Source organism: Schistocerca serialis, chromosome 6 (genome assembly GCF_023864345.2).
Source record: "Schistocerca serialis cubense isolate TAMUIC-IGC-003099 chromosome 6, iqSchSeri2.2, whole genome shotgun sequence".
In the NCBI taxonomy this organism is placed as follows: Eukaryota; Metazoa; Arthropoda; class Insecta; order Orthoptera; family Acrididae; genus Schistocerca; species Schistocerca serialis.
In genome coordinates, this window is record NC_064643.1 from 563971032 (window position 1) to 563983073 (window position 12042).

The window sequence follows — 12042 nt, forward strand, 5'->3', positions numbered from 1 at the left end:
CCAACTGAAATCTAAAGACAGTAGACTAAACCTCAAGAGAGAGAAGATGAAACAGGTAGCAGAAAGAAAGTAGGATATGGATAATAAATAAGTAAACAAGTTAAATATGAACTGCCACAGTAGGCAGAAATGTTAAAGGCAACAGATAGATGCACAGTCTAACCAAATTTGTATCTGATGAGATTTCAAATGTTCATGGTGTATTGATGGATTTTGATGGCATGAAGTGTGTTGCACCTCTATATTAATTTGTGTGTATGACAAAACATAATTTTCTGTGGGATGCTGACAATTACTACAATAGGTTTTTATGAGTGTTTCAATTAGAAACATGCCACGTTTATAGTAACTGTCCAAATGTGGAAAAAAAGCTTTGCTTTGGTACACATGCTGTAAATGACATATCCTCTTACATGCTAATCTCCTAAGTGCTGTATGCTGTTCATCATCTGCTACAAGCAGTGATTGAATAAAATGAAAATGCTTTTGCTTACTTGTCAATTGTCCACCAACCTGTTTATGTAGTAGCAAGCACCATTTTTACTATAGAATTTGGGGGGAACAGATTCTAATTTACAAACAAAAGTGCCCATTATCAATGGCAGATTCCAGTCTCTTCATAATATCATTTTCAACACTTGTCTTCAACTGAATGCAAATGATTACAATATAATTTCAGCACTTCAACTACTTATTGTTGGATGCTTGTTAGTAGCATATAAATTACCACTTTCGATGGTACACCTGGTTCTGTCCTATTTCTATCATGCTTTTCTTACTGCAAAATGCTATTTACATTTTCAATGTTTGTTGTTAAAGCTTTCACTTTGTACTCGCTTACAAACTGAATACTGTTCTCGTATGTGCAAAATAATAGGAGTAAATAGTCATTTTGTGTGACATTACAGTGTGTATACGTGGACAAGGAAAATAAATTCCTAGATTTTTCCTGGATCTACTTGTTAAAAATAGCCTTTTTCGGGGTGAAAATACAATTTCTCCATGTTAAGTGACAGTATACTTTCCCTCAGAACCGCAAAACTTATTAATCATTTGAATAGTACAGGTTTTGTACACAGGTGTAGAACTCCCAGCACTTTAAGAAATGAACCCAGTAAAAAATAACGTGTTTTGGAAAGATCATTGATGCCGCGCCGTGGTTATTGCTGTTCCTTGCGATTTTCGTAAGACATGTGCAAAATGTGCATGCCTTCCTTATTTGAATGTAGCTGCACTTATTGGTGTCTGATGCTAATGAAACTTAGCAGACATGTTTCTGTGATGTTCTAATGTTCTTGAATGGTGTGATGCCTTTGGAAACACACACCTTTATGTAACAATACTTCACAAAACTGGCAATAGTATCTTGTTTCACTTCTTTTATGATGTGCTGTGCAAACTCTGCAAGGTTGAGCTGGTATTTCCACTTCCCACAATAGTCCAAATAGTATGTTCTTTAATGTTCCCTGACAATCGATCAGATAAATCCTTGGCAGGTGCTTGTCCTGTAGGATGGACACCTTCAGTTTCCTCCACAGTCACTGTGTCACCTTGTTGATCACTTGTCCTGGCTCTTGCAACTTCTTGTAGGAAAGTTACATTTTTTGTTTGTTTGTATATCTGGATTTAGGTTTCTATACACTTTGTATGCATTAAACAAAGCACAACCTAAACAAAACTACTTTCATTGTCCATTTATTGGTTTTCCACATTATCCCAAAATACAAGAGATACTGATCAGCTCTATCCTTGCCTTTCATAAACGTATTGTACATCACAGTTCATTTCAGTTTCTGTAACCCCTCCTCCCCGTTTCAACTGTGGAGAAAACCACGAACTGTTGTTACCATTCTCACCTCCAATTTATCTTTCCATACCAGTAGCAAAATGTCACCTTGTCTTCAAAATACAGTGTCTCCTTTCTTTAGAGGTTTGGCTTCTGTTTATCAACACTGAGGGAGACCTCTATAGATTCGTGCTGTACCACAAACTCTTGGCAATAGTTGTACTGTTGCAATAATTGGCTTGATAAATGCGGCAACACATGCCAAGGTGAGGTGAAAGTACAGAGAGAAGAGTGTGTTGAAGATTTTTTCCTTTGCCAGTGTATATTTCTAGATAGGAGATATATCCACTTACATTTTCACAAACCATACGAACAAGCAAACCAAATGTGATAAGATTTTTAGGATTATATGCCCAGAAATGGAGCCACCCTCTCCATGGTATCACTGCTTCATCAAGAGAAAGCTCCTGTTCAGGTTGGTATATGGCCTGAAATTTATCTATGAGGTACTTCAGTACAGGTTCAGTTTTACAGACTCTGTTTTCCTGACTGTTCTGTAAATAATTGTCATTGAAATGCCACCATTTCCATATCTGCTCAAATCGATTTCTGCTCATCAGCCTGCCAAAAATCGGTATCTCTATTAGAGGATCTGTTGACCAATAGTGCTTTAAATAATCTTTTTTTTTTTTTATTTTCTGCAACAAGGTACTTATGCCCAGAAATTTTTTCAGTTCAACAGCAGTGATATACACAAATTTGGAAGACTTGGGAGTTTCTTTATAATGGTTTTTGTGTTGTTCGAAAAACAAGTTTGATTGTGTCGATATTAGATCGAACAACTCATCCCCTAGAAATAATTCCACAGTGCTTATAATGCTGTTGATCTCACTGGGAAGTATTTGTACATCTGGAATTCCTCTAAATGTTTCTAAAATAATGGTATTGTCCTTCTTCAGACAACTTTGACTGCCAAAACTTCATCATCTAAATCATTCACAATTATCTCACTTTTGGTTGATTATAGCCATGTTGTTTTCTTCTTCACTTCCATTACTACTATCAGTAACATTGTCTGAATCCCTTGGAATATCAGAACTATTGTCTTCTAACAGTTCAGCAAGAATTTTGCTTTCTATTCAACTATTTTTGTGCCATACTGCACAAGGCAACAGCTACAGTACTGATTATTTCATGGTACTGATCACTGGCAGTAAAACGAAAGATAAAAATAAGTTCATATTCACAGCACTGAACTCTCCACTTCAGATCGAAGCTTTTCTTGAATTAAAATAGTCACTGGCATGAGCAACGAGTCTCAGAAAATTTGCGCAGAATGAAAAACTTACATTTATGTGATCCGTCCATAACAGTTGGACATGGAAACATGCAAATCTACATGAGCTGTAGGTAGTGTGTTAAATCTTTCAAGAAGTGCAGCATAAGTAACGCTCTCACTGGCAGCAATCTAATAATAAAAATGGTGAAAATGGTTTTTTTTCTATTTTTAAGAAAATTGCTTAAAAATTAAGGTGTGTCTTATAGTCCATAAAATATGGTGAACTATGCATCCTTCCCTAGGGTCCAGAATAGAGTTTTATGCTCTAGTGAAAAAGTCTGAAACAGGTTGTAGTTGGGCATGAGGCAGGAAACTGAAAATTCCAAAATATTGAAACACAAAAGAATACTTCATTACCTATTCCTTCCGCAATTTATCAGAATATTTGTACCCAGGAATGCAAACTCTGTGTAAATCCAGTCATTCCTTTATCCAGTTAAAGGTAACTTGATTCATTCCATATCACTGAAGGCTCCCCTTGAAGTTAGAATTTACAGAGCATGACGTGAGAATGAATCAATGAGTATGAGCAGTTAACTGTTCTTAGTAATGAAGGGATGACATAAATTTTGTGTGGCACAAAGGCTCTTTGCCACAGAAGTCTAGCACTCTGTAAGAGGGATTTCAGTAAGAAGTTAAGCAACTCCTGAAAAGTACTGCAGCCAGAAAAGATTACCAAAAAAAAAACTAGGCAGATGGCCAGGCAGTGGTATAATATTTTTACAGCTCTATATATGATGAGAATTAGAGTCAAGATTTCCATGTGTAGAGTGATGCTGTAGATATCAGAAAAAACTAGCAAGAGTGTCGGCAATAACAAAACAGACAACCAGTCCTTCGACAGGTTAAGACTTCACGCTGCATTACCATGAATTCACATTACATTTATATGGCCAAAAATATGATTCAGTATGACGTATTTGAACACAACCAAGAGAAAACAATCTTGTTGTTAACACAGAGACAACCATCACATAGCATCCTCATACCATATGAAACAAACTTCCAGTAATGCCCACCATAAATCTCTAGACTCTACAAGGAATACAGATGCAGGAAAACCTGAAATGGAACACACACATTACCTATAACAATAAAAAATTGAGGACAATATGCTGCTGCTGCTGGTGTTGTTGTTGTTGTGGTCTTCAGTCTTAAGACTGCTTTGATGCAGTTCTCCCTGTTAGTCCATCCTGAGCAAACCTCTCCACATCTGTATAACTATTGCAGCCAACCTTCATTTGAAGCTGCTTACAATATTTGAGCCTTGGTCTTCCTCTTGAATTTTTACCTCCACACTTCCTTTCATTGTAAAATTGACAATTCCTTGACGCCCCAGGATGTGTTGTATCACTCAATCCCTTTGTTTGGTTATTTAAGTTGTGCCATAAATTTATTTTCTCCTCAACTTGATTCAGTACCTCTTCTTTGATCTAACCCACTAATTTTCAGCATTCTTCTATAGCACCACATTACAAATGCTTCTACTGTCTTCATGTCTGAATCGCTTATCATCCGCATTTCTCTTTCACGAAAGGATACACACTCCAAACAAAAACCTTCAGAAAAGACTTGCTAACACTAAAATTTATATCTGATGTTAGGAAATTCCTTTTCTTTCAGTTATGCTCTTCTTGCTATTGATGTCTACATTTAATATCTTCTCTGTCACTATTATCAGTAATTTTGCTGTCCAAATAGAAAAACTGATTGACTAATTTTTGCGATCATCTCCTAATCTAATTTCCTCAGTATCGCCTGATTTCATTTGGCTACATTCTATTACCACTGTTTTACTTTTGTTGATGTTCATCTTATAATCTTTGTTTCAGACATTATCCCATTCTCCTCAACAGCTGTTCCTAATGCTATGCTGTCTCTCACAGTTACAAAGTAACCAGCAAACGTCAAAGTTTTCACTTTTTCGCCCTGAACTTTAATTCCTGTTGCAAATTTCTCCTCGGTTTCCTTCACTTGCTCAAAATATAGACTGAATAATATTGGGGATAGGAAAAAAACCCGTCTCACTCCTTTTCCGACTATGACTTCCCTTTCATGTCCTTCAACTCTTAACTACGGCCTAGTTACGGCACAAATGTACATAACTTTTTCATTCTCTGTATTTTATCCTTGGTATCTTCAAATATTTAAACAATGTTATCCAGTCAGTAATACCAAAAGCCTTTTCTAAATGTACAAATGAATTCCAGGTTAGCTTTCTTCAATGTATGTTTCTGGCTATATTGTAGGGTCAATATTGCCTCATGTGTTCCTACATTTTCTGGAAATTAAGACTGATCTTCCCCTTTGTAGGCTTTTACAAGTTTCCCCATTCTTCTGTAAATAATTTGTGTCAATATTTTGCAACCATGATCTATTAAACTGATAATTCAGTAGTACTCTCATGTGTCAGCGCCTGCCTTCTTTGAAAATGGAATTATTACAGTCTTCCTGGATACTGAGGGTATTGAACACCAGAAGGAGTAATTTTGTCCTGGCTGGTTCTTCAAAGGAGCTCAATAATGCAGGGAGAATATCATCTATTCCCAGGACATTCTTTAAACTTATGCCTTTCAGAACTCTGCAAAATTCTTGTCACTGTATCACAAATCCCATCTCATCTTCATGTACTTCATATTCGTTTTCTATAAATTGTTCTCAGGTTTGTTTCCGTTATATAGAAATCGTATGTATTCTCTCTGGTTTTTTGGTGCAACTGAGTATTAGTTGAAATTCAGGCAGCAAGTACAAATAACAGCAAAACTTGCAGCACCCGAAGAAGACGGCTGGTTTGATCATCAAAATATTGTGCATAAAATGGTAACAACAACCTGGAAGAACATATATCTCAATACATTCATGTTACTTTTCAGCTTTACATTCTTTGCTTAGTACTGCCATCTGAGCTCTTGATGCTCATACAGGTGCTTTTCTGTTCTCTAAAGGTCTCTTTAATTTTCCTATAGGCAACATCTATCTTTTCCCTAGTTATCCTTGCTGCTGCAGCCTTGCTTTTGTTCTCTAGTCATCATTGCTTAGTCATTTTGCGCTTTCAGTCAATGTCATTTGTTATATTTCTGTTTCCTCTTCCCCTGATACATTTTTTATATTTGCTCATTTCATCAATTAACTTCAGTATCTCCTGTTTTATAAAGGGATTTCTGCTAAGCCTTGCTTCTTTTCTATTTGTTCTCTCAAAGCTAACTGTTCGACTCCTATTGCATTCCTTTCCTGTTTCATTCAATTGTTGCCTAATGCTCTCTCTGAAACTCTCCATAACTTCACCTCCTTAATTTCCTACCTTTTGCAATTTCTTCTATTTTTAACCTTAATTTCATAAACAACACACTATTGTCAGAGTTCACACCTGCCCTAGGAATGTGTTACACTTTAAAATCTAGTTTCTAAATCTCTGTCATGCTGTTATATAATCAGTCTACAACATTTCACCATCACAGTCTTTTCCATGTCTACAAATTTCTTTCATGATTCTTAAACCAAATGTTAGTTATGATTAAATTATGCTCTGTGCAAAACCCAACCACATGGCTTCTGCTTTCATTCCTTTAGCCCAGTCCATGTTCTCATACTATTTTTCCTTCTCTTCCGTTTCCTACTACTGAATTCCAGAGACTCATCACAAATAAATTTTTGTCCACCTTAATTATCTCAATAATTTACTTTATGTCACTAAACAGTCTTTCAACCTCTGTGGTGCTAGCTGGCATATGAACTTCTACTACTGTAGTGTGTGTTGGATTCATGTCTATCTTGGCTACTATAATGTGTCCATTACGCTGTTCAGAGAAGCTTAACCAACTTCCTATTGTCTTAGTCATTATTGAGCCTACACTTACATTACCTTTATTTGTTTTTGTGTTGATAACCCTTTACTAACCTGACCAGAACTCCTTTTCCCCCTGCCACTGAATTGCGCTAATCCCCATTATAAATTCATCCTACCTGTTTCCTTTTTTAAATTTTCTAACATACTTACATGATTCCATACTCCAAACTGTAGAATGCTAATGTGCTAAGATATAAAAATACTTGCCAACTGTATAACAACGGAGATACATAAAAAATGTACATTATTCCTGAGCAATGAGCCCATTATGAGATTTTCACTCTGCAGTGGAGTGTGTGCTGATATGAAACTTCCTGGCAAATTAAAGCTGTGTGCTGGACCGAGACTCGAACTCGGGACGTTTGCCTTTCGCGGGCAAGTGCTCTACCATCTGAGCTACCCAAGCACGACTCAAGCCCCGTCCTCACAGCTTTACTTCTGCCAGTATCTCGTCTCCTGCCTTCCAAACTTCACAGCTCTCCTGCGAACCTCGCAGAACTAGCACTCCTGAAAGAAAGGATATTGCGGAGACATGGCTTAGCCACAGCCTGGGGGATGTTTCCAGAATGAGATTTTCACTCTGCGGTGGAGTGTGCGCTGATATGAAACTTCCTGGCAGATTAAAACTGTGTGCCGGACCAAGACTTGAAATCGGGACCGAGGGTCAGAATCTAACTCCATGACAGAAGGATTTATCTCTTCAGTCATTTCAAAATAATAAATTAAAACAACGATCAATACTCAACACAAAGCATTTGGTAATAGCTATCGCACAATTTCTTACTGAGGTTGGCAGTTTCATAAATGATGAGGTAGTTCAAGCACAGCCTCTACCAGTATTTGATGTAACTACAGTTCGGAACACACACCACCTAAAACTGATACTTTAAACTGTGCACATTATACTCACTTTTAAAGCTTTAGGTAGTAGAAAAACATTTGTGTTTCTTTGTTGCTGGATGTTCAGTACCACATATGAGTCTTATGTTGCATTTACCTTATACAGACTATTCAACTGCCCAACTGGCATAGCAACAAAGCATCGAGAACACTGATATGTCATTGCGTTTGTGCACCTCATATGTTATTATGCACATTATTTTTCCAAATTGCACTTCACCAGATGATGTGCAGTACTAGTAACTGAAAACTGGTTTCATTTTAGATATTTATATGCAGAAAACAAATTTACTTCAGATTGTCTCTGGTGAAATAGTTCATGTAGATACAATTTCTTATGAAACAGCACTTATTAGGTAACTTCATGTTTTAACGTTTCGATTCAGAATTCTCATCATTATTCATACTTATGGTAAATGCAAGTTTTGTAGGACACTAAGCACAACACAATCCACTCACACTGCAATGCAATGAGACTTCTGAATGAGAAAGTCACATCATAGTCTTTCCTTGCACATGGCATTATTTTTACCTATTTGGTGTGACTCTACTGAAATGCTAATCATCTGCATATTGAAGAATGTTGTACATTTTACACCAACTTGACATTTCTTACATGCTCCAGCTTGGTGTTGTAATATTAATGGTCAGCAGTGTACTCCCTTAGGGTGCATAGATTCCTTTTCTACCCAGAACAACTACTTAATTCTGTGCTTGTGATTTTTATATTCTCCATGTTAATGGATTGAATTTTATTTAATGATAATAGTTAGTCCTGTTGCTCATCTTTATATGAAGCAGAAATCCACATCAAGCTATATCCTTTGAATTCTCTCAATGAAATGTTCTTCAATCCATTTCATTTAAAATCTGCAAAGTTACATGACAGGCATCTTCCAAAAACATTTTGTTCAGATTTCTGAAAATGAACACACACTTAACAGTGGTGAGCATCATCAACTCTTACAACCACCTGCCTTGTTTCAATATTGTACATGTATCATTTAATCGTTCAACAAGATCTCAATAGCTGCCCCATCAGTTAATTTGCTGAAACAACTTAAAAATATCTTCAGGTGCACTCCACAACTTAACTCTTGTCCGTGTCTTCAATCTATGTTCCTTTGATACGCCTAACTTTTTATGAGCAGTCTTCCTCAGAAGCTCCTTTTAGCTTCTTGCCTCTCTGCTTTTCCTCCTTTGCTTCACATGGCTGTTTAGATCCTCAGACGAGAGATTTTATCCATCTTACAGAATAATTAATAACCCTGCATCCATAGACTTGTCTCTTAAGTTTTTTCCCATTCTTTCTGTGCTGTTTGATTCTGTAAAGTAAAATGAAGTTCAAAATCAACTGCTTCATGGATGCTTCTGAGTGGCTTGTGTTGATACACAACATACTATTCGAGTCATTATGGTAGCAGGTCTTCAGGGAAACAATTTCAATATATTTGTGACATCAAGGTGAAAGGGACATAGGGTTGAAGTTTTACAACCTTTACTTGCAAACACTGAAGTCAGTATAATTGCAGATATTCCAAGCAGGACAACACTGTGGGTTTTCTCCTTTTTACTGGGATGTGAATGTGTTGCTTTTGGTTGTGCAAATGCCTGTTTGATACATGTTGCATCGAGGGCAGTACCTGTGCACAGTGCGGAGTCTGATTCATCCTGCATCAGTCTGTCATCAAACGGGGACATTCTGTGTTTGCTTCTGTGTGGAGCAGGCAAGAAATGGTGTGCTATTCGGATGCACTGTGCTTACAGGGTGGGGGATGGAAGTGCTCAGGCTGCCCAATGTTTGTACATTCAGCAGTTTTTGAACTGTTGAGTGCCACATCCACATATATTTACTGTCTATTTACTGTCATCCACAGGTTCCTACAAGAGACAGATTCAACTGACAAATGTTTTCCACTGGCACATTCTTGTAATGGCACATATGCATTCAAGGTCTACTTCAAAACCCAGTGTATTTATTTTGTGCTACAGGTGTGCAGGCCTGATGGGCGTGGTCATCAACACACAGTGCATACACCAGAGCTTGAAGAGAAGGCATTAGCATTTCTGAAAATAACACTCAACAAGCTCCTGGTGTGTTGCATGGAAAATGGGTGTACATCATTCCACTATTTGACAGTTGTGGCATGAAAATGATTTGCACCTCTACCGCCTTCTGGAGGTCCACTTAATCCAGACGATTTTCCACATTGAATTGGATTATGCCCAACAGTTTCTGCAAAGGTGTGACATTTGATCACACTTCCCAAACCATATACTTTTCACAGATGACACATCCTTTACACCAGAGGGTACGTTCCACAGCCACAATCAACAACACATGAGGGCATGAGAAAATCCACACAGCACATTTGTTCATGATCACCACGATTGCTTCCCAGTCAAATTTGGGCCAGCTTGGTAGGCAATAATCTGCTTGGTCCTTACGTGTTCACCTGACAAACATAAACTTAATCTTTTTATGAGAAACTCTGTTAGAGTTGTTGGAACATGTTCTACTCATCATGTTACAGCAAATGTAGTATCAACATGATGGTGAACCTGTGCACTTTGCACATGCAGTGTGAATCCACTTGCATGAAATCTTTTGTGACAACTGGATAGGGCACAGTGGACTGGTGGTATGGCCTGCACATTCCTGATAGCATGCATTATGGTAGATTACGAAGCAATTTCCACTTTGCCAGTAGTGTATTTATTTTGTGCTACAGGTGTGCAGGCCTGATGGGTGTGGTCATCAACACACAGTGCATACACCAGAGCTTGAATCTTTTTATGAGAAACTCTGTTAGAGTTGTTGGAACATGTTCTACTCATCATGTTACAGCAAATGTAGTATCAACATGATGGTGAACCTGTGCACTTTGCACATGCAGTGTGAATCCACTTGCATGAAATCTTTTGTGACAACTGGATAGGGCACAGTGGACTGGTGGTATGGACTGCACATTCCTGATAGCATGCATTATGGTACATTACGATGCAATTTCCACTTTGCCAGCAGTGTTTGAAAGACTGCAATGGTACCTCCAGCGTCAATACACTGCATGTATTCAAGCAGGATGGCATAATTTTGAGCACTTTTTGTAACTGTTTTCAAATAAATGTTATAAAACTTCAGGCCGACTTCTCACTTGCCTTGATGCCATCAATAAATTGAAAATGTTGTCCTGCAGATCTGCTACCATAATGGCTCGAGTGGCATGTTGTGTGCCTACACCTCTTGGCAACGCGACACTCTTCAATGACACCTGGTGTTGTACACTAAGGGATGCAGACCTCCATGAAAAATCACCAGATTTGTTACCAGTCGGCAGCAGTATGAGTTTGGCATGTGTCAGTATGTAATGTTGGAATGGAAAAAATAGAGAATGGTTGAAAGAAGAAGATGAAAATTTCAGTACTTCTTGACTGCAACAACACTACATGTGGAATAGATAACACAGAGTAACATTTGTGATATTATCTTCTAACCAGGAAATGAACAACGAAATGTTGAAAATAATTTGGTTTTCAATTGTTGGAAATGCCATTGTGGAACTCATACATTCTCTGAAGAAACTGCTGTACAGAATAGCACTAATAAAGACAACTCTTGTTAAGTACAACACAGTTAGTGTTCTCAAAAGGCTGAGCATCCAAGAAAAGTACCAACACCTCTTTCTGAATTAGGACACTGCTCTTCTGGGAGTATACCACTTAAAAGAAAAGAAACAACATTCAAAAAGCATCATGCAATTTGCAGCCCTGCATGTGATGCAAATGACAAGAAAATATGCAGAGTATTTCTGTGACTGAAGTGTAGTCCTCTGTGGTAATCCACGTCCACAGTTATAATATTACCATACCGTTTACACAAATATTTTCTACGTGCCTAATAGCAACAGCTGTACTGAGGCTCAAATTTTTGATTAGTAAACAAGATACTTGATATTTAATTCAGTCTTTCTTTCATTAAATTTTTCGGAAACATATGGCAGAGTTAACTCTGGGTATATTTTGGATGATTTTTGCCAGTATATAGTTCTGCAACAAATACAGTCCATATGATATACCATCCTCCTTGTTTCTCTATAGAATACACAAAACAGCTACAATATTATGATAATTTTGGGACAAATGATTGGAAAACAAACAAACAAACTATGA

At 37.4% G+C, this 12042-nt stretch overlaps 1 protein-coding gene across 1 annotated transcript in view; it reads right to left on the reverse strand.

Annotated features, from left to right (window-relative positions):
* Positions 1-12042, reverse strand: part of LOC126484987 (solute carrier family 12 member 6) — a 201732-nt gene that overhangs the window by 7832 nt on the left and 181858 nt on the right. The window lies entirely within an intron of this gene.